At 38.3% G+C, this 22,953-nt stretch overlaps 1 protein-coding gene across 14 annotated transcripts in view; it reads right to left on the reverse strand.

The window, feature by feature from the left end:
• THRB (thyroid hormone receptor beta) overlaps nucleotides 1–22,953 on the reverse strand; it is a 480,256-nt gene that overhangs the window by 238,387 nt on the left and 218,916 nt on the right. For 11 of the 14 annotated variants that reach the window (XM_060180429.1, XM_060180427.1, XM_060180435.1 and 8 more), the window contains one exon: nucleotides 21,070–21,139. The gene's annotated coding sequence lies outside the window, so the exon portion shown is untranslated. Of the gene's footprint in view, nucleotides 1–3,946; nucleotides 4,297–21,069; nucleotides 21,140–22,953 lie in introns of those variants that run through there. The other 3 variants (XM_060180438.1, XM_060180436.1, XM_007517171.3) reach the window with 3 other exon arrangements.

The raw sequence follows: 22,953 nt of genomic DNA on the forward strand, positions 1-22,953 counted from the left end.
GACACAGACCACTGCTCACTTCTCATATCTTGTTCTGCTTCTCTCCACTCTCTGTACCCTTTTTACTATATTGCAAATATCCTGCAGTCTGATGAAAGGTTTGATGAAAGGGGCACACTTTCCCTTCATACTATCCCTTTGCATATTCATTCTTTCTTTCTTCCTCCCCCCCCTTTTTCCCACTTTCCTCCCTCCCTTCTTTCCTTTGTGCCTCCCTTACTCCCTCTTTCTTTCTTTCTTTCTTTCTTTCTTTCTTTCTTTCTTTCTTTCTTTCTTTCTTTCTTCCTTCCTTCCTTCCTTTCTCTCTTTCTTTCTTTCTTTCTTTCTTTCCTTTTTCTCTCTTTCTTTCTCTCTCTCTCTCTCTCTTTCTCTTCTTTTCCCTCCCACTTACCTGCCTGCCTACCTGCCTGCCTGCTTTCCTTCCTCCCTCCCTCCCTCCCTTCCAAGAGATACAGAGAGAAAGAACTGCTCAGCTCTGGCCTGTGGTGGTGCTGGGAATTGGACCTGGGACCTTGGAGCCTCAGGTATAAGATTATTTTCTGCAGCCATTATGCTATCTCCCCAGGCCAACATGTGCTGTTTCTTTTGCCAAGATGAATCTGTTCCTGCATTCTACCCCACATGCCACTGTTTTAGGTCTCAGATAAAATGGTATTTCTCTTGTAGAGCTTTGCTTGACCTTCCAAGTTAGAGTTAGGAGCCCTACCCAGATGTTCTTATGGGATCTTATAAAAATCCCTCATTGAGATTATCTACTGTTGCCATTTCCCAGTCATCTAAAAGCATTTAAGGAGGTATTCGCGTCTTTTAAAGTTATCATAGCTCCTAGGCATAGCACAGTACTTGTCACATAGTAAATACTGACTTGTCACTGTGAATTTATTAAAATATATTACTCTGGGGAAGAAGTTCAGCGAGTTGATGGGAAAGATTATCTTTGAGATACAAAAGAAGTTTTCCCAGGGGAAGACTTGAGATTGAGCCATGCTGATGGCATTTTCTTAGATACTGACATCTGGATAACAAAATTACTAAGCCTTTGGACTAGAGTTTGGTGTATTGCATCATAGTAAAAGACTTGAGATGGTGGAGAGGAGGGTTCAGGTCATGGAACATGATGGCAGAGGAAGACCTAGTAAGGTTGAATTGCTATGTGGAAAACTGTGAAATGTTACACATGTACAAACTACTGTATTGTACCGTTGAGTGTAAACCATTAATCCTCCAATAAAGAAATTAAAAAAAAATACTAACCCCCTCCCCAGCTTCTCAACTGATTTTGAGAGCTTACCTCCTTCTATGGGCCATTAATAATTTTAACATTCTTTTTTGTGCCTCTAGCTAGATGAAAGTATCATCAGAAACCAGAGTAGTCCAGTTATGACAAGCTAGGTAGAGAGCAGAGATAAGATCTGTGAGGCTGAACCATGTCCCGTAGGATCTGGTAAGCAAAGGTAGGAGAGAGAAGACTATTCAGTCCAATGGGAAGTATTTAAAGAATTTAAGCAACATTAGGGACTTTCTTGTTTCAACTGCCCATGGGGAAAATATGTCAGGGTGGATCAAAAGGAAAAAGAGAGAGACCAGTAATTGTGTTTTGAAGCATGATGGTGTTTTCACCCAGGATGACAACAATGAAGATGGTGGGACTATGTGGACTAGATACATATTGGAGGAGAAGATGTACAGATTACTGAGATTCTGGAATTGGAGGTCGGGCAAGAGGATTTCTAGAATTAAGTATGATTTTGAGATTTTTGGACTGAACAGCAAATTGAACGGTACTGTCATTTACTTAGACAGGAAGACAGAAACTCCTATGATTATTCAACTTAGTTCATACCTCCTCTGGGAATGCTGTCATTGACTTCAACTTGCAAGCTTTTTGCCTAGATCTCAGAAACTTGGAAAATCAACAACTTATTTTCTTAGTTTACGTTTCCTGAATATGAAAGCCCTTTTCCCTTTTAGCCCTATTCACATCAGGCAATGCCTGAAACAGCTTCAGAGGTAGTAGGGGCTCCACACAAAATGGTTGCTTGATGAATTTAAGTACAAGTCATGTTGCAGCGAATAATGTTTCCTGGGGTAGCCAGTTGCTAAGAATATCCCTGCCACTCACAGGACTAAATGCGCATAAGCTCTAGTTTATATCCAAATTGAGCATTCAAAAAAAATTCCCATTACCAAAAGCCCATGACAACTATGTTCCTTTCAATAATCTTTTTTTAAATTTTTAATTATCTTTACTTATTGGATAGAGACAGCCAGAAATCTAGAGGGAAGAGGGAAACAGAGAGGGAGATAGACAGAGAGACACCTGCAGCCCTGCTTCACCACTTGTGAAGCTTTCGCCCTGTAGATTGGGTGCTGGGGGTTTGAACCTGGGTCCTTGTGCTTTATAACATGTACATTCAACCAGCTGCACCACTATCCAGCCCCTGCATTTCATTTTCTACACTTTTCATTCACACTTTAGTTAAAATGCTTAAAAAAAAAAAACCTCATGAAACCATACCACCTTTTGACTCATTTAAAACATTTTTTTTAAATACATAAATCTGGTGGATGTTTGAAGTTAGACATTTACTATAATCTTCCATCTAAAACTAGAGTGCTGTCTCTAATATTGTTAGCACATAAAAGAATGTAAGTGTGTTGAATTTATACAGACAGCAATAAGGCTTTTTCTTGTTCTTCCTTTCAACGCATGCTCTTTGAAAATCACTTGGGAAAGTTGATTTTTGTTTATCACATACACTATTAGTGGAACAGGCAACTACATATCTGTTGCCATTGAATTATCCCAATCACCTTGTGATAATTTTACTCCCTTCTCATGGCAGAGGTAAATATTTAGCAGAATTAAATAACTTGTCTGAAGCCAGCCAATTAGAAGCTATACCACTTGTGTTCAGATCCAGGTCTTGTGAAATCTAAAGTTCATAGGGTCATTTAGACCTTAGTGGTGGTGGAGTGAATTCACTTATATAAAATGCTTTTACTTCTGTAAAAGTCTTCTATTAAAGCACTGATCAAATGATTTGGAATTTTTTGCTGAAGTTATGTGAAATTTCCAATCACTGGCAGCCTTACCCTCTAAAACAGGAGTCCTTCATGAGTTCTCATGAAAGCCTTCCGCATTATTTGCATTTATGAAAAAAAAAAGAAAAGCATCTTTTATTTTTCGGGGGAAGTTATATTTGGGCTTTTAAAAAAGTCAAATGTTATCACCCTCTTCAAAGAGACAGTACTCTTTTTTTTTTTTTTGCCTAAAGAAATACAGAAAAATGTAGTATCTTTATGCCATCCTTAAGTTCTTGCATTTAATAGCTGTAATCAGCTCTGCAGTCTTTTCTTCCTCCGGAATAAACACTCTCAGTTTCCTCCACTTTTCTTGTGTAACAAGGAATATTTCCATAGTCTCAGCCTTTGTGGAACCACTCTGCAGATACTCTGGTTTTTCCTTCAAGTTTGACACCAAGGGGCTTTACACCCATCAAAATAAGACACTGGGAATTGCTATAATTATCTATTCATAAAGCTTTTCAGAATCTTATTTAAGAATGTGATGAAATTGTAGTTTCCTTTTAAAAGTCTCATTAAACATTTAAAAACTTAGAAAACACAGCACTATAACCTATATCCCTTTACTGCATCTCTTCTCTTTCTAGTCACTCCTCCCCCTCCTTGGAACAAAAATAAAACCTGAGATTCCAGAATTCTATATTCTTGCCTTGTCATTTAATTCCAATTCAAGATATATGAGAAACATCAGAAAAGTAAACCTTTGCAAACTCCCTTAGATATTATACATTATCATTTTAAGGCAAGTTGGCTACTATAAGCCCATAATCTGAAATGTGTGACTGACCAGCACACCAGTTGTAACAGAGCGACATTCAGTATCACACAAAAAGCTTCCCAGCAGCAATTTGCCTCTTACCTTGTCGTCTTACCGGCCTTTTGGCATCTCCATAGTCTCCCCACAAGCTTCTCTTACTCTAAGTCCAAGTCAGACAGAACGAAGACTTCCTGTGCAAATTAACTACGAGGTGCCCAAAGCCACATCCTGAACTTGTGTGGCTGAGTTATCCCAATTACACCCTCTTCAAATGCATCTGTGTTGACTGACACAGGACTGGCATCATGACTATATGGATTTTGTCATATATCACACTCCCCAGACAAACAGCTCACAATTCTAGGCTGTTGTCTCTAGCTGGGAGTCCACACCATGGCTCCTGGCTGCTACCAGAAGTCATTCTTGTAGCAAGAAGATAAGCAAAGCTTGTGGTAACCTAACGCCCCAGTGAAATAAGACGCCTATAACGCCAGGAGGCTGCCTGGACAGCTAACACCTGACATGCTACCTTATCCACATCCACAGGCCCTATGATGGCTAGAACCTTTACTCTCATCTCCATTCCACTCCATTCCTACTCTGCCCCCATCATCATAATTGCAGAGGGAGAAGTTCATGCCACTAATTATGCTGCTTACAACTGGCAAAGAGGGCAGGCATAATTTCACTTGAAAAAAATGAGGCTTATGGCATTCACAGATCCAAGTTCCTTTGGGTTTGGAGTCATCATAGTTGAGGCTTGTGAGACTGAATTGCAAATCACCTTAAAATTACTTCCTTCTTCCTTCCCTCCCTCCCTTCCTCCCTACCCTTCTTTCTTTTTCTTTCTTTCTTTCTTTCTTTCTTTCTTTCTTTCTTTCTTTCTTTCTCTCTCTCTCTCTCTCTCTCTCTCTCTTCCTTTCTTTCTTTCTTTCTTTCTTTCTTTCTTTCTTTCTTTCTTTCTTTCTTTCTTTTAAAGAAAGGCATTATTCTGAAAATTTCCCATATGGCAGTACTTGTTTGCTGTTGAGGTGCACTTAATTTCCTCTCCTGTGCTCTTCAGATAACATGTTTCTGCTGGTGTTGAGGGCTGGAAGCTGTCTGCATGCCAAGGCAATGCCCCTCAATAAAGGCTTACATAAGCCTGACAAATTATCTTCAGATAGAAGAAATCGCAACGGGCTATTACAGGGCCATGAAAATGACTTCTGGTGAGCCACTGAAACAAAATCTCAATAATATGGGGATTTTGCCAGGACCATTTGTTCATGAGGTTTTCACAAAGGAAACTGGTGGCTATTTCTTTTCTCCTTCTATCCGTTCCCTTGGCATCCTCCTTGCCTCCCTCCTTCCATTCTTTCCCTGCTTACTTCCACCAGACCTCATTCCCTCTCCTCCCCGTGGGTGGGCCTGCCTATCTTCTTTCTTCTCCTCACACACCTACCCCACCCCTGCATGCTAGACTTCACTCTCTCTATTTGACGGTCAACTTATTAAATACTCATGGATTTCAGATAGACTACTGACTTTTCTCCTCTTTTGAAGGAGTCAGTAAAGATAGGTCATCACCTTTCTCCTCTGCTTTCCAATTTCACTGTCTTCTTTCTGGCTGGAAGATAAAGCCCTATTTCTTTGGTCTTATACAAGACCCTTTACTTTCTATGGACTTCTGTTCTCCCAGGTCTCTCTGTTTAACTCACATTAGTCACAGCATGCCTTAACCTTGTCTACCTCTAAGTACACATGACACCTCGGAAATAAGTTCTGTTTCAAAGCAACTCTGAGAGCTGACCTTTCACAAAAGGTTGACCTGATCCCCTCTCCTAGCTTCTTCCCTTACTTCCTCAGACAAAGTCAGTTACTTTCCTCTCAGGGTTAACACAGCCTTGCAAACAGTCATTTTGGGGGCTCAGATAGGTTGAGTTCTGGGGCAAAGGTGTTGCTGACTCGTCCACCAGGCAGTTACTCAACAAATATTTGCTGAATGAACTTTGTCTCCCTGAGTTTCTCCTGGGTGTTTTTATGAGTATGGGGAAGCAGCATGGTATAGTGTTTACAGGAATGAGTGTGTGGATTCACATCCCACCTGTGACTTGAATTAGTTACTCAGACTCTTGGTGCTTCCATTTATACATCTGTAAAACAATGGAATAATGATGTCTACTTCTAGAGTGTATGTGAGGATTAAGTGGGTTTTTCTGGGTAATTTAGTTAGAATAATGCCTAGAAAATGGAAAGAGGTACATGCTACCGTAGTTTGCTAAGTTCAGGGGGTTCTGGGATTCCATGTTTTCCCAGGATCTAATTGAGGAAGAGTTTTTCATATATTATCAGGACTCACTGACATAGCTGGGTACAGCTTTCATTCTATATGTCTTCTCCAATCAAGAGTATTGATACTAACATTAAGAATAAAACTATTCCAGAGTGATGTGTACATATGGGTTCAATGTTTAAATCTCCAATTTTATTTTTATTTTTATTTGAGCTTGTCCATAATAAGTTAAAGATTGTGGCTGCTAAAAAACAAAAAAAAAAAAAAGAAAAGAAAAAGGAAAAAAAGAATGAATAACGATTGCATGTGTAGTCAACTGGGCCAAGAATTAAAATGCTTCTTCATTTATCTGACTCACTTATTCTAGGTCTTCAGCACAAGAACCCACTTCAGATACCCACCAGAATGACTTAACTAAAATAAAAAGGAGGTGGGGGCATTACCAGGTGCTGGAGCAATTAAACTCCAAGTGCTCTGCTGTCAGTGGCATAAACTTCATTCAATCACTTTGAAAAAACTATTTGGAATTTTCTAAAACATTAAACATGCTTCTGTCTGATGATGTAACATTTCTATTCTGAGGCAAATGTCTAAGAGAGATGAAATATAGCCCCAAATTCGTAACAATCAAAATATCTATGCACAGGAGTATGAATACACACTTTGTAGTATATTCACATCATTATGCTATTCAACAATAAAATATGGATCTGTAAGTATGACTCTCTCAAACAGTGTCAAACACAAATGTGTCATATTAAGTAGCTGCTTGTGTAAGGTGATCAAGAACAGGGAAACAAAACTCTACTCAGTGGTGATAGAAATCTTAATGATCTGCCCTTAGGTAAAGATTAGATCATTAGGTTCTGACAATGCTATGACAGGGGGTGGGGGCAGGGGGGATGAGAGAACCTTCCTTGATGCTGGAGACACTTATTATATCGTCTCAGTGGTGGCTACATCGATGTCTACCTATATGAAAATACATCAAGTCTTCCTTAGAACTTACACATGAAGCTTTAAATAAATAAAATTTAAAAGAAATCAACATGATTGGGATAAAAATTCCATCACTCATTTCAAAATCAGATAAGACATACATACCCTTTTTGTTTTAGGAGAAAAAGTCATCACTGACAGAAATTGTATAAATTTCTCAGTTGAACTGCTGTGGTTGTGGAACAGAATATTATAGTAAATTTGATTTGTTTACACTACAAAGAGTAGGATAAAACCTTTCTAGGAGATTATTCCTTTCGGGAGTGGATGAATAAAGAGTTCAACTGAACTCTGCTTTGGGATTTTTGCAAGGGAGACCATTTCCTGGTAATAAACCATAGTGACTTGAGTTGAGTCACCTCCTTGGGGTTACACTATTTGAAAGCCACTTCACAGAAGAAGAAAGTTAAATCTCTCTAGAGTGTAAAGTCAGAAAAAAGGAAATACATTCTCTAAAGTTTTTCTTCAAAGGATTACAGAAATGTAAGTAAGCTCTGCTAAAGTGGATCAGAAACTTCAGTAACTTGAAGTCTATCATATCTACCATACCTATCTGACCAGGAAAAATGTTCTAGGAGGGTGAATTTTCATGTCATCAACAAACAGGCTACCATGATTCCAAACTTGAGTTGAATCTCACCATACCACATGAGACCTGGAGAGTCAACATTATTCTTTCAGTGATTCTCAACTGAGGTATGAAGACATTTGGGGCAGGATACGTTTTTTTTGGTGTGGAACTGTCCCTTTTACATGAATATAATAAAGGGATACTTGGTAATATCCCAGCCCTCCTATCACTGTGATGTCCACCAAATACATGGACACATTCCTGACTGAGAAGCATCACTGAAGGTTTCAGACTTAACTGGATTTCTGCTGGCCTAATGCATCTTTTACTCACATTCTGGCTGGTGTATCTAATGCTAAATAAAACTGATAAATGAGTCAACATTTCAAAAAAAAAAAGGCAGGGGGGATTTTTTCACTTCTGGAAAATTGATTCATGGAGGAAGAATGAAAATTCTGTAGTTCGCAAATACTGTGAATGTTTTTGCAAGTCTTATGTGCACACCCCTCTATCCTTCTCCTAGTTTACAGGATTCATATGCCAACCAGTGCTGTTACTGAAGTGATCTAACAGCCTGTTCCCAGAGACTCTCTTTCTTTCCACACCCTTTCACAGCAAACTTTGCAGAAACTTTGCAGTCTTCTTTATCTAGTTCTCTTGAGTGATGAATGAAGAGTTAGGTTAGAAGATAGAACTCCAGATGAAGGAGACTGAGTGGTAGCACAGCGAGTTAAGCGCACATGGCATAAAGTGCAAGGACCGGCATAAGGATCCTGGTTCAAGGTCTAAGATCCCCACCTGCAGGGGGGTCACTTCAAGGGTGGTGAAGCAGGTCTGCAGCTGTTTATCTTTATTTTCCCCTCTCTGTCTTCCCCTCCTCTCTCCATTTCTCTCTGTCCTATCCAACAACAACTAGAGCAATAACAACAATAATAACAACAACAAGGGTAACAAAAGGGGAAGAATAGCCTCCCAGAGTAGTGGACTCATAGTGCAGACACCAAGCCCCAGCAATAACCCTGAAGGCAATCAATCAATCAATCAATCAACCAATCAATCAATAAATAAATACAGATGAAGAACTGACAACTTTTATATACACCCACTCTTACACTTTTACTAAACAGTTTTAGTTATCTCTCACTTTTGACAAATAATATTTATTTTTATTTATAGAAAGTATATAAAAGTTTCTTTTTTAAATAAATATAAGAGCTAGGACTAGGAAAAATTAAACAAAAGGTAAGAATTATAGTAGTTGGGGTTCCTTTACAGTCTGAGGTCTCAGAAAGCTTCTAGGAGTTGAAGAGTCTCTTGAAAATTGATGGGTGTTTGTGTGCTGATGTGGATTCTTTTTAGGGGAGAGTAAACTTCTACAACAAGGTTGTTATTGAACATGTCATGTGGATCATCTGAAGTGAGATAGTGCTATGAGTAAGTGTATAATACATTCGAGATGTTAAAGATAGGATGAAAAGAGCAATGCCAACTATCTTGGTAATTCATTGGTTACTTTTAGAGATGGTATTTGGGAACTGAGATATAGTAAATGTAAAATTCAGATATATTTCACTTGTTTTCCCCTTTTAATGCAGTAAGTAGAATTATTTTTTAAATTCATGCTTTACCAGTTCTTCCGTGAATGGAAGATGCAACAATTTATGACATGTATTTTTATTATTTTAACTAAAAATTATCTAATGTATCTGATAAAAATAAATCAAAGAGTACAGAAAGGTGTAAGATAAAAAGTTATTCCTCTTTCTTTTTTTATTATTTTTATTTATTTATTCTTTTTGTTGCCCTTGTTTTTTTTTATTGTTGTAGTTATTATTGATGTCATTGTTGTTGGATAGGACAGAGAGAAATGGAGAGAGGAGGGGAAGACAGAGAGGGGGAGAGAAAGACAGACACCTGCAGACCTGCTTCACCGCCTGTGAAGTGACTCCCCTGCAGGTGGGGAGCCGGGGGCTCGAACCGGGATCCTTCCGCTGGTCCTTGTGCTTAGCGCCACCTGCGCTTAACCCACTGCGCTACCGCCCGACTCCAAGTTATTCCTCTTTCAATGTTTCCCACACAGACCTTTGCTTCTTCAAAGCATTCACTGACAAAAGTTTCTTGTGTGCATCCAAGGTATTTTATGCTCACATAAGTTTAGAGTTATATGACTTGGTTTGCGTGGTGCACATATTTTAATAGATAATAATATGTTACAGTATAATTGCAGGAAAAACAAAACAATATAGTCTCAGAAGTCCACAGATGAGAAAGTAAAATTCTGAATATATTTTAATGCAGATTTACAATGAAAGATTTTAGAGATAAATTTGGAGGAAATATTGAACTTTCATGAAATAATAATTTATAGCAAAGTGATATTAGTCATTTTATCTTCTTAAATACTTAGCCAGGAAAATGATCCATTTTAGACTTTTAAACCTTTTCATATTTTTAGATCAAACTATAGTTTCCATAGGTTAGAACACGATTTTTAAACATGCCTGGGCAAAGTAGGGAAATGGGTTAAGTGGGCATTTCTGTTGTTGTTGTTGTTGTCGCTGCTAATCTTATCAACAACTACCGAGTATAAAGAGTTTATTATATTTGTCTTGGGCCAGATCCAGTTTCCCCCTCCATCTTTTAACTCCTCATAAGGGTAATTAAAGTGTACAAATTTGTTAGAGACAACTGGGAAGTTCCTTCTTTTCCTAGAGATCCAGGGAGGCAGCCTTGGTCTTTCTGTCTTTTTTATATTTAAAAACCTCTTATTTCTTTATTTACTTATTTATTGGATAGAGCTAGAAAGGGGAGATAGTGGGGAGAGAAAAAGAGAGAGAGAGACAGAGAGACAGATAGAGACTGGCTTCTCAACACTGCTTCACCATCTGTGAGGTTTTTCCTCCTGCAGGTGGGGGCCCTGAACTTGAACCTGAGTTTTTGTACACTATAACATGTGCACTCTAGCATGAGCTTTACTGACCAGTCTTGTCTGTGTGCCTGCAGATTTCATGGACATGGGATTTTATCCTCAGCTTTTCTCTCTGAACTGAAAGCTTTTTAGGGCATAGTTGTGTAAGTGCAAAGAAATATTTTTATGAATTTTTTATCACCCACTGTCATTATCAAAGTTTTGATCCCATCCAGAATATTTTATTGACAGGCATTTCTTGTTATAGAGGCTGTGTTGTCTGTGGCTAGAAAGTAGTACGTGAACACAGATGGCATATTCACTTTATTACAGAGCCCAGCCTAATCTATTACAGAATAATTCAAAGTGTTCAGCTCTAGTTTGTTTCTTATATTTTGCCACTCTTGGCAACACAAGCACAGTCTGGGTGCTACTTAATAGTTTGGTTCTTGGTTGCTACAGATCACAACTCAACACTAGTGAATTTAGCTGTAAGTGAATTTTCTCATAAACATTTCTTACTCAACTCCCATTTATTTACTCTACTTGCTTCTGTTGTCATCTCCTTTTTTCAAAATATTTTAAAAGTAGTTATATGATGATATCCAAGATTTCCACAAAATGTCATTCACCGAGGCAGAGCCAAGATGATGGCTTGGAGACAACTCCTGGTGTGAGCTCTGCAAGGAAGCTGCTTTCAACCTGGGAATCTCTGCCAACAGGTTCCAAATGCTACCATGATGCCAACCCGACTTCCTTGGGCAGAGGACCCCACTATGTGTCTTGGAGCCCTGCCTCCCCAGTTCCTTGGCCCACAATGGAAAGAAAGAGACAGGCTGGGAGTATGGATCGACCTGCCAATGCTCATGTTCAGCAGAGAAGCAATTACAGAAGCCAGACCTTCCACTTTCTGCATCCCCACAATGATCCTGGGTCCATGCACCCAGAGGGATAAAGAATAGGGAAAATATCAAGGGAGGGTATTGGATATGGAGCTCTAGGGCTGGACACTGTGTGAAAATGTACCCCTCTTAACTTTCAGTCTTGTCAATATTTCCACTTTATAAATAAATTAAATAAAAAATGTCATTCACCTGAGCATTAAGTGGCCTGTAGATTATTACGATCTTTTTTATGTCTGACTTCTTTATCTGTCTTTTGTGATAATATAGGTAGAGGCCTTTTCACTGTACTGAATGCTATACTATACTATGTGCCAAGAACTAACTGTGAGAGTGAGAGATGAATAATTTCAGTCTCTGCCCCCATTGGGCTCATGTGAGCAGGGAAAATAGACACTTGACTAAGTGTTTACAATGTAATATATTTATAATAGAGATACCTATAAATACAAAGCAGAACACAGGCATTAACTACAGGCAAGAATTTCAGCCTAATAGGAAACCATAAGGTATGAAATGGAGAATATTATACATATGCTCAGAAGGTAACTTGGGAACCCTGTGACGTAATTTCTCATAATTGCATGACGTTCAGAAGACGGCAACCTACTTCCTGACCAATGAACAGCCACCAAGAATCTCTTCCCATCTTCAGCCAATGAACTTACTTCATTGTCCCCCACTTTAAGAGTGGTTCTACTGCAAATTGTTATTAATGTCATTGGCTTATTTATTACAGTTATTTAGTTCTAATCTTTTTATTGTGAAATGTAGGCATCACACAGAAAACTGCATATATTCAGCCTTTCACCCTTGACTTCTGCTCTCTTTGAGTATTTTATTTTATTTGGCTAGAGACAGAGAGAAATTGAGAGGGAAGGGAAAGGTAGGGAGAGAACGAGAGAGGCAACCGTAGCACTGCTTCAATGCTTGTGAAACTCCCCATCTACTGTAGGTGAGGGCTGGGGGCTTGAGTCTTGGTCCTTGTGCATGCAACGTGTGCGTTCTACCAGGTGTGCCACCACTGCCCCCTCTTTTTTTGAGTCTTAATGAAAACAAAAACCCAGTTGATTTTTACTAGCAAGATATTAAAGATATGAACCATAATGTTTAGTAAAAATTATCCTAGTGAGTCTAAGATACAAATGAACTAATGCACACTTAAACTAGGAAGCTAAAAAAAAATGTACCCATGGCTGCTCAATGAGTTATAATAAAGGGTAGGTTTCTTAATCCATATTATTAGAAAATCAAGCAGGCAAATCCTTTTACAATGAGCATATTTTAAGACTTTGTCTACCCTGCTGCAAAATGTATATTGTACTATTTCTGATTAAATAGGAGATGCGAAATATGAGTGATTTTGAATTAAATGGAAATCTCTAGATCAAATGAGTAAAAGTACAGAATAGCAGCAGGTTCATATTTAGTCAGGGTCTAGCTCCTTGAACTGTGGATTAAGCTTCTGCTTCCTGCTTATGGTTGTCTGTCTTTGATCGTCTTTCAGACACTAATAAAATTTTAGATAAATCTGTTATTTATTAATCATGCTCATAAAGATTTTCGGTGAGCAAAGGGGTTAAACTGATTAGTACATGGAAATCTCTAGGTTATGTGAGATATGCTCGTCCCTCTGACCCTGTTAATAACTAATGGTTGGTCAGACACTTACCTCCTATATAAAATGCTTACTCTGAAGGGAAAAAACTGCACTGAAATGATCAGTCTGACTTTGTAATTGAAAATGGTTTATTTACTTATTTATTTTTGGTCAGCACTGGAATTTCATGACTCCAGGTCAACTTTTCCAGACAGAATGACAGAGACTGAGATCATGAGAAAGAAAGATAGCACAGCACTGAAGCTTCCCTCAGTGTATTGGGAGCTGGTCTCCAAACTAGGGTATGCCCATGACAAAGCAAGCACATTATCTAAAATAACTTACCTTGCTGGCCCAGCTGCAAGTGATTCTTAAAAGAGCAGGGAGCATGCTTGAAACTATCTTTTGGTGATCAGTCTAAATATAACCATCCTTAATGGATTTTCCTCATTTATTACCTTCAAACTCAAAACTCTGTTAGTGAATCAAATCTTTAAGAAGTAATAAAACTGTCTGGACATATATGAAATTATAATACAGTCATGTCAAGAGATAAAACCACTCATTGCCTGTAACAACAATGGAATCACATTAAAAAAAATAGAAAAATAGAAAAAACTCCTGAATGTTGGAAAAAGGACTTTGGACTATTAAAATTCTTTCTTCTTTTCTCTCTCCTGTAACAGTCAAACTCTACTTATTTCTAGACTTGATTCAAATTCTGATCACCTCAGTAATTATATCATAGGCCGTTTGCAATCACATTTATGTTATCCTCTTTATTATCTTAAAAAATGTACTCTATGCATCCATTAGGATTAACCAAAAACATTAATAATAATGAATAACTAAAAATATTGTTTACTTTCCCCTGTGTATGTATCTTGGCTCCCCAGTTAATTTTAAGTTTTTCTCGGGAAGTACAAGTGGCTGTATTTTCTGTGCCTCCTCTTAGCATTGCTTGGTGATTGAGCATAGGGAAAAGTTTAATACATATTTATTTGACAACATATTTGCCCAAAGGAAGATGGTTCCTAGCTGTTCCATCTATCATTAACAGGAAACAAAATCCTAAACCAGAAATTATTGTTCCTTGTTATGATCCTCTCTCATTTCAAGAAGAAGCAATCCAGTTATAGAGAGCATCCATGAAATAACTCAACACAACACAGAAATCAACAACTGCAAAAACTGTGTTTAAAAGCAGTTAGGGGGATTTGGATGGTAGCACAGCGGGCTAAGTGCACATGGAGCGAAGCCCAAGGACTGGTGTGAGGATCTTGGTTTGAGCCCCTGGCTCCCCATCTGCAGGGGGGTCACTTCACAGGCAGTGAAGCAGGTGAGCAGGTGTCTGTCTTTCTCTCCCTTTCTCTGTCTTCCCCTCCTCTCTATTTCTCTCTGTCCTATCTAATAACGACGGCATCAATAACAACAATAGTAACTACAACAACAAGTACAACAACAATAAAAAACAACAAGGGCAACAAAAGGGAAAATAAATAAATAAATATTTTTAAAAAGCAGTTGGGGGGCTGGGTGGTGGCACACTTGGTTGAGCGCACATGTCACAATGTGAAAGGACCCGATTTCGAGCCTCTGGTCCCTACCTGCTGGGGGAAAGCTTTGTGAGTGATGAAGCAGTGCTGCAGGTGCCTCTCTGTCTCTCTCCCTTTTTATCACCCCCCCTCTCTCAATTTCTGGCTGTCTCTATTCAATAATTAAATAAAGATGATAAAAATAAAAAAATATTTAAAAATAAAGCAGTTAGGTGTTTCTTCATTTTGTGAAAGAGACAAACACTTTAATGAAATCTTTTGTTCATCTAAGTGAATGCTAAGGGACTTCTCTCAGTCTCCTACTTCATAATGGATGAATATAGGAATTATACAATAGGGAAATAGGTATTAAAATAACTATGTGTACTTAACGCTAGCATTATTTATGACTGTGTACAAATGATTGATGAATATATTGATCTCATCCAAACCGAAGGTTCCAGTTCAGGGTGTTGACTGATAGAGATCTGGAGCCTCCTCAACTCCTTATGTCCACACCATATTCACATTTTCAAGACTTTACCCAAGTCCCCTTGCTTCTTCTCATATTTCATAGTTTTCCTCAGTAAATAACATCAACATACATTTAAACATACATCAAGACACAGAGAATCATTCTTCAAAGTTATTGTTCTTAGGTTTTGCTAGTTCTACTTCTATAATTATTTTTTGATGCATCCAATCCTCTCTCCATTTCTACCAGAACTGCCTCAGTTCAGCTTTGATAATTTCCACTTAGACTAATTACTAGCTAGCTGCTTACATGACTCAAAGAAGTCAGTTTCATATTCCAGCTATTACATCCTCATAACAGGATTATTTCTATAATTTTAAGCAGGACCCTATTTATTTATTTAATTTTTACAAATAGTTTATTACTTTTTTATTCATTTGGAAGAGAGCTAGAAGCCAGAACACCACTCTGATACTTGTAATGCCGGAGATTGAACCAGGTGCTTGGTCATTCAAGTACTATGCTCTACGAGCTGAATATGCCCCTGCTGCTTATTTAATTTTGTGTGTGTGTGTGTGTGTGTGTGTGTGTGTGTGTGTGTGTATACTTTTTTACCCCCCAGAACATTGTGCAACTCTGGCAGGGATTGAACTTGGGTCCCCTCAAGGACCTCAGCCATAAAAGTATTTTTGCATTAGTATTATGCTCCCCTGCCCTGTTTAAATTTTTAAATGGCTCTCTATTGCTGTCATATTAAAGTACAATTGTCTTAGAGACTTCCATGATCACTTCTGCTACCACCTTGAATTCATTCATTCATTATCTCTCTTTCTTTTTAAAATATTTTTATTTGTTATTGGATAGAGACACATACATCGAAAGAGAGGAGGATAAAGAGAGGGAAAGAAACAAAAAGGCACTTGCAGCCCTGCTTCACCACTCCTGGAAGCATTCTCCCTGCAGGTTGGGGCCAGGGCCTTGAACCTGGGTCCTTGCAAACTGTAATGTGTGCACTTAAGCAGATGTGCCACTGCCATGTGGGTCCCCAGCTTGAATTCTTTACTCCACACATAACAATGTACTTACAAATTACATGTGCTTCTGTGCCTCTCCATATGCTGTTTCCTTTCCCTGTTCCTACGAGCCTTACTTTTCCTCAGAGAACTTGTCTTGACCTTTACAAACTCAACAGAAAAGAAAATTTTTTTTCAATCTAGTCAATAGAAATCAATGTTTCTTAGAATGAAACATAAATCAGAATAATTTAAAGGGCTTGGCAAACAGTTCCCTGGGCCCTACCTTTAGAAGTTCTGATTTTGTGAGTCTGGGCTGGGTCTAAGAATATATTTTAGCAAGTTCCTCAATGTTGTCTGTTCTGATATCACTCTTTGAGAATCACTTATCTAGAGTATTATTCTTTGATGAAACTAGAGCTTTGGTGACTGGTCATTGTTGCTGGGCAGGGGAGATAACGTAATGGTTATGCAAGCACATGCTCATGTCTGAGGCTCCAAAGTCCTAGGTTCAATCTCCAGGACCACCATAAACCAGAGCTGAGCAGTGCTCTGGTATTTCTCTCTGTGTGTCTCTCTCTGCCTCTCCCTCAAAAATAAAATATTAAAAAAATAAAAAGAGTTTGCTATGTGGGGGCTGGGTGGTAGTGCATCTGGAAGAACTATACATGTTACAATTTACAAGGACCTAGGTTCATATCCCTGGCCCCCAGCTGCGGGAGGAAAGGAGTGCCACTGGTGTCTCTCTTTCTCTCTCATTCTCTACGGTCTTTTCCTCATTTTATTTCTGTCTGTCTCTATCCAATAAATAAATAAATAAATAAATAAATAAATAAATGATTTAATTTAAAAAGAGCTTGTAAGGTGAACGTATCTACTCAAACATTTTGGCAAAGCTAGGTAGTATGCACACTGATATAATGGTAGGATCTCTCTGATAGTAAGGAGGCAGAATAACCAGCACACTTGCACATGTTGGTAACTCTGTAAATGCTGCCCACTCAGTATTGCTGCTTAGCCTGACTGCCCTCTATGTCTGAGAAACACTCATTGTGTTTGCATAACAATGTTATACATGCCAGAATGCAAATGTGCGTGAAGTTCTTTGAGAGATGAGCAGGCCTGCAAATCCAGACATATATTGAAGGTGTGGGGCCTTAGGTAAGGATTTTCAGAAGACTTAGGAAAATTACTGAGTCTCAAAAAGTAGAGCAAAGTTTAATGAGAAATAGGCTAGAGGGAAACAGGAGAGGAAGCAGCGTATGTAAAGACATAGAAGAGGTTTGTGAGTGGATTGTGATGGATAGAGTAAAGAATTTATAATATCCAAATGACCCTGACCCTGTGAAAGCTATTTCCTTAATTTAAAGTGTCAAAGTATGGATAATGCTTGCACGCGCACGTGCGCACATACACACACACACACACACACACACACACACACACACACACAAATATTACCAACACCCTGTGCTCATTGTACAGATTTCTTGATTTGTGTTGCTTCTCTCTTTACAAGAAATAAAACATAATAAAACACTAATGGCCCATCTCCCATCTCTTTCCTCTCCCCCCCCCTTCTCCTGTCAAGCTAACCACTATTTTACAGTTGGCGTGTGTTTTCTCCACACATGTTTTTATACTTTTATTACGTAAGTATATAGGCATTTACTTTTTAATGAGAGACTTTGTCCAGGATATTACAGCAGAAATTACAACACTTGCCTCAGCAGGTTTCCAGAGAAGATCCCTAGAGCAGCAGATGGCCAACACCAACCAAACCTGCCCCTCTTCACCATGTGGTAGAGAAAAACAGGACTCAGATTAGCTTTCCCAGATTCAATTGATGAAGGGGTTAAAAATCTGCAAAGGCTTAGTCAACATTAGCTGATTTTGAAAGCTAAAGTGAAGACTAGTTCTTACTTTGCAGTCAGAGATGTCAAACTCAATAGTGCCAAAAAAGTTGAACTGCAAGTTGGTCGTTGATGCCGAGCGCTGTGGATTACACACATACATAGGGCTGACTGTCTCCCATGCATGCTGAATTCCCAGGACTTGTGTTGGGAGGCTCTGGTTCATCTAATTCATACCAAAGATGAATTTTGACTCTGTCCTCATCCAACTTTCTAGCCCTTTTCTCTGCTCTGACCCCATTTTCTCAGACAATAATCATATCCAACTTTATGCTAGCTACCAAACTCAAGCAAAAACTACTATAGTCATGGGGCCCTAGAAACATTGCTCAAATGGACTTCCTAGCTTCCTTCTATCCTAAAATCCCTAATCTCATCTGCTCTGTTTCTAGTTTTTGGTTCTTGTTCATTAACCATTTTGTCTCACTTTATATCCTGCCATATTCCAGACACCAAGCTGCAGACAATATCACAATTCCATCCTGCTGCCTAACTGGAACCAGGTCTTCTAAATTCCTCCATGATATCTCTTAATAAGTAAATCTCACTATATACTTCAGGATGGTAAGGAACTCAACTCCATTTTCTAGTTCTTTTTACAAGCAGAGTTTTGTAGGTAAGATAGATGGTAATTTTTTTTTTTCAGGTGGGTGTTTTGGTAAGGTTTCCAGAAGAGGAGAAACAACAGATAGTGAGCACCTAGAGTTTATAAGTGAGGACTAGAGCTCTGGCAGCTATCTTAAAACATGAGGTAACTTTGAGGGTAAAATCAGGTGCTAAGAATAGAATGGCAGAGAGATAAAGGTGGTCACAGAACCAGTTCTCACTGCCCTGGAAAGAAAAATAAACTTTTATGCTTTCATAATTGTTATTTGTGGTTTTCTTATAAGGACAGACTTTAAAGTACAGGCTAGATTCACCTATTTAGCAACTTCTTTAACTTAGAAAATGTAATACATTGATGAGATGTGATCTAATGCTTTTCAAAACACTGATTTACTGACAAAGGAATTAGTGATACCCAACTATACACTGTGACAATCTGCAGGCACTGATCCTAAAATCCATTTATCCTCCATTTTAGTGCCTAGAAAGTGAGGTTAACAATGGCAGACATATAAAATATCTGTGAGTTTTTTCTTTTCTTTATTTATTTTTAATGTTTTTCAAAGGATTTTTTTTTTACATTTTATTTACTTAAATTTAATGAAAGAGATAGAGAGAAAGATACAGAAAGAGACAACAGAGCACTGCTCAGCTGTGGTTTCTGGTGGTGCTGGGATTAATCCTGGGACCTCAGAGCCTCAGGCACGAATAGTCATTTTGCATCTCCCCAGCCTTTGTGATTTTTCTGTTGTCTTTTTTTTTTTTTGAAAAGTAGTTGAAGAAATAAGAGAGAATCAGTTGAAACAGTCGCAAATTAAAATATGTCCCCACTTATTAATAATCCTTATATAAAAATTAGAGGTTGAAAAGATTCAGGTTGCTGTTTTTAAAAAGTATGGGATTTTCACTGGAGGAAAGTATCAACAGATTATTCTTGAGTTATTGACATTTCTTCTTTAGTTGAAATATGACTATATGAATGTTTTATTTTTTGTAAAGCCACTTGAACAATAGATATGCAGCTATATAAACACACACAGACACACACAATTTTCAATGAGATTGGCTCTAAGAATCATTGGATCTAAGTCACTGGAAAAGATATATTTTTCTGCCTTGGTACTTTCTATTTTTCTGTCTTGGTATTTTCCATTAGAATAAGTCTTTTTTTTCCAACCAGGTTATCAATGGGAATTTTAGGATCCATTTTGACTGGGGAGTGGGAGAAGAGGAGGCAGAAAAGAGTGTCTGCAACAACTCTTCTGACCTTCAACAACAGCTATAGTTTTCTATGCCTAGGAACTGGGATTCCCTAGTATATTTCATTTGGGAAAAGATTCTTTGTACAAAAAAAAAAAAAAAAGGAAAAAAGAAAAGAAAGGAAAAAGAAGAAAAAAAAGGAACGAAAGAAAGAAAGAAAGGAGAAAGAAGTGTTAAGAGAACTAGAGAACTAACTCCAGGTCTAAGTGCTTCCTACTGATCTTTCCCTCTCCACTTATATTCTGTAAATTACAAATAGTGTTTTCTGATATGAGAGCTGTGGCTGGTCTCCTGGAGGGAAAGCTGGGAGACAGAGGCAGCCAGACACTGGCCTCCAGGGAGGGCTGGGCACTGAGCACTGTAATATTAGTCCCTGTTACAATCAGCACCACCCCACCTGAGGTACCTAGACAATAGCCCAGAGGCCATGGGTAAGGGGAGGCACAAAGACAGCATTGAAAGCCCGACTCCCCCAGCCAGCCAGCCAGCATTTCTATAGACTCCACTAGATTCTTGCCAAGCCTGAATGTCACCTTCTAGCCAGAAAGCCATTTTTTTTTTCATGGTTAACTTTTAAACTGCTAAAAATAATAAACATGGAAAGAGAAGTACTGAAACAACCTGAACTGCACAGACAAACTGAAACTGTTATTATAAAAATGTAATCAGACTAGGCTCTGAGCAGTCCAAACAAGCAGCTTGATATTACCAAACATCTGGGATAGAGAGGGAGTTCAGACAATTTGTCAGTGTAGAAAGCAGATTTACCATTACAGGTAAATCTGGTACACCTTCTCTGACTATCTCTAACCAGTGGATCTTCTAACTCTTATGCATATATTTTTGTAGCCACTCAAAGGAAAGTTAGAGAATTTCTGAATTTTTCATCTGGCCCAATTCCACACAGCAAGTAAAAATGGGCTCCCTGCCCACTGCCTCATTATTACTCCACTCACCTTCAACCAAGTAAATTGGCAGCATTCCTTTCTACATTGTGTGTTTTAGTCTACTTAATATGTTGCCATTTTTCTGAATACCTGAAGTTCAAAACTATGTTCAAAAACAATAGCAGCTATGCCATTTAGATGATAGTTCTCATAATGCTAAAAAGTAAGAATCATAAAGATCACAATTCTGCAAATAGTCAAGTCGAAGGTGATATCTGACCTTTCATCCATTAAATCACGGGAGGAACTTGGCGTCCATGCAGAATGGTCAACGAAAGGGAAACAGTAGTTCTGGAGGGGGAAAAAAAACACAAGAAGATAAACAGAAGTGCTTTTTTTTTTTTTAACTTTTTAAAAAGTTCCCCAACATTTGCTTAATCTGCAACTACTCTTCTTTCTGTGTTTAAAAAGGGTCTGATTTCAGAGCCATCCCTGATTTTGAATAAATGCAAATGAACTTTGATAAAATCTTGTCCCAAAGAGGATCTGGTTTTAGAAAAAGGTGACTTTAATACACGCATTGGAATAATACTTTATAGGCATGGACAACATTTGTGGGATCTAAAAACAACTTTTCTGTTGACAAGATTTTGGAATTTCCAACCTGGGGAGATGACTAAGATGCATCTTGAATACTAAAAGTATCTAGAATTCTTTAGAAACTTTGTGCTACGAAGGGTCCAGCTGGGTTGGAAAAGGTTTCTCATACAGATGTCAAATCCACATTTGTTCCATGGAAGGGGCATTGCCACCATTGCCATGTGGCAGCTGGGTTTCCAGGCCAGGGTATGTATCTGAACAGGATGTTGCGAATTGTCTCAATTATGTTAAGTGTAACTTTATCGGCAACACTTCCCCACAGGTATAAAAAAAATACCAGATAGCCAAAAAAGACTGTGGCATCTGCTCCTGCAGCTGATGAAGTTGTCAAGTGTCTGTCTGTATAAGCTAGAAGCCAGAAGCAGCTTTATCACACTGCATGTTGTTAAGGAATTCTGAACTCATGGAAAAACAGAGGTTACTAGAAAATACCTGTATTCCTGGTAATTAGATGGACCACCGCAGTATTTTTATTGTCACATTTGTTCTTTTTTAATAAAAAAGTAGAGCAGTCAGGGAGGTGGTTAAGTGTAGTAAAACACAGGGTTTGAATGTCTGAGGTGCCAGGTCAGGTCGCCACCATTATATATACTGCAGCAGTGTTCTGAGACACACACACGCCATCTCTCTCATACACACACAGTTATTAAACAAATGAATAAACACATATTTTTTAAAAAAAGAGCATAATACCCTTGACAATCCTACTCCAAGGCCATATCATGAGTTTGTATCTTTCTGGCTCATTTTTCACATTTACATACTTGTATCCAGAACAAGAGAGTGCTTGTATGCTTTAAATGTATTTAATAGATGATATGAATCTAAGTATGTGTGTTTATCCTTTACAATTTTGACTCAACATTATGTGAGAGCTACCCATGTTGATCTGTTAACTGCCCATTCTCTTTAACTACCACTGTGAATAAGAGGCTCAACTATTGTCTCTTCATCCAACACCCAACATTTATGGCATCATAAAAACACTTGTTATATCATTAAAGTGATTGTTGGTTATGTGTGGGTGTGTGTATACATCTATGTGAATCTCTTTCTTTGCAACTCAGCTTCTCAAGGTGTTGCCTTGTCTTAACAGTGATTACTCTAGATTATGACTCCAGGTAGAATTGACACACAATGCACGGAAAGGCAAAACAGCTGTTAGAAATGGACCTGATTTTTATAAATTTTCCACCCATTGTTTTCTTTATTAGAAGGTTCAATGGTTTACAGTCAACAGTAAAATACAGTAGTTTGTACATGTGTAACATTTCTCAGTTTTCCACATTAACAACTCAACGCCCTCTGGGTCCTTCTCTGCCATCATGTTCCAGGACCAGTACCCTCCCCCCACCTCAGAGGTTTGTACTTTGGTGCAATACACCAAAACCAGTCCAAATTCTGCTCCCCCAACTTCTTTTTTATTATTAGTGATTTAATAATGATTGAAAAGATTGTGGAATAGAGGGGTACAAATTCATATAATTCCCACCACCAGAATGCCA

Source organism: Erinaceus europaeus, chromosome 21 (genome assembly GCF_950295315.1).
Source record: "Erinaceus europaeus chromosome 21, mEriEur2.1, whole genome shotgun sequence".
NCBI lineage: Eukaryota > Metazoa > Chordata > Mammalia > Eulipotyphla > Erinaceidae > Erinaceus > Erinaceus europaeus.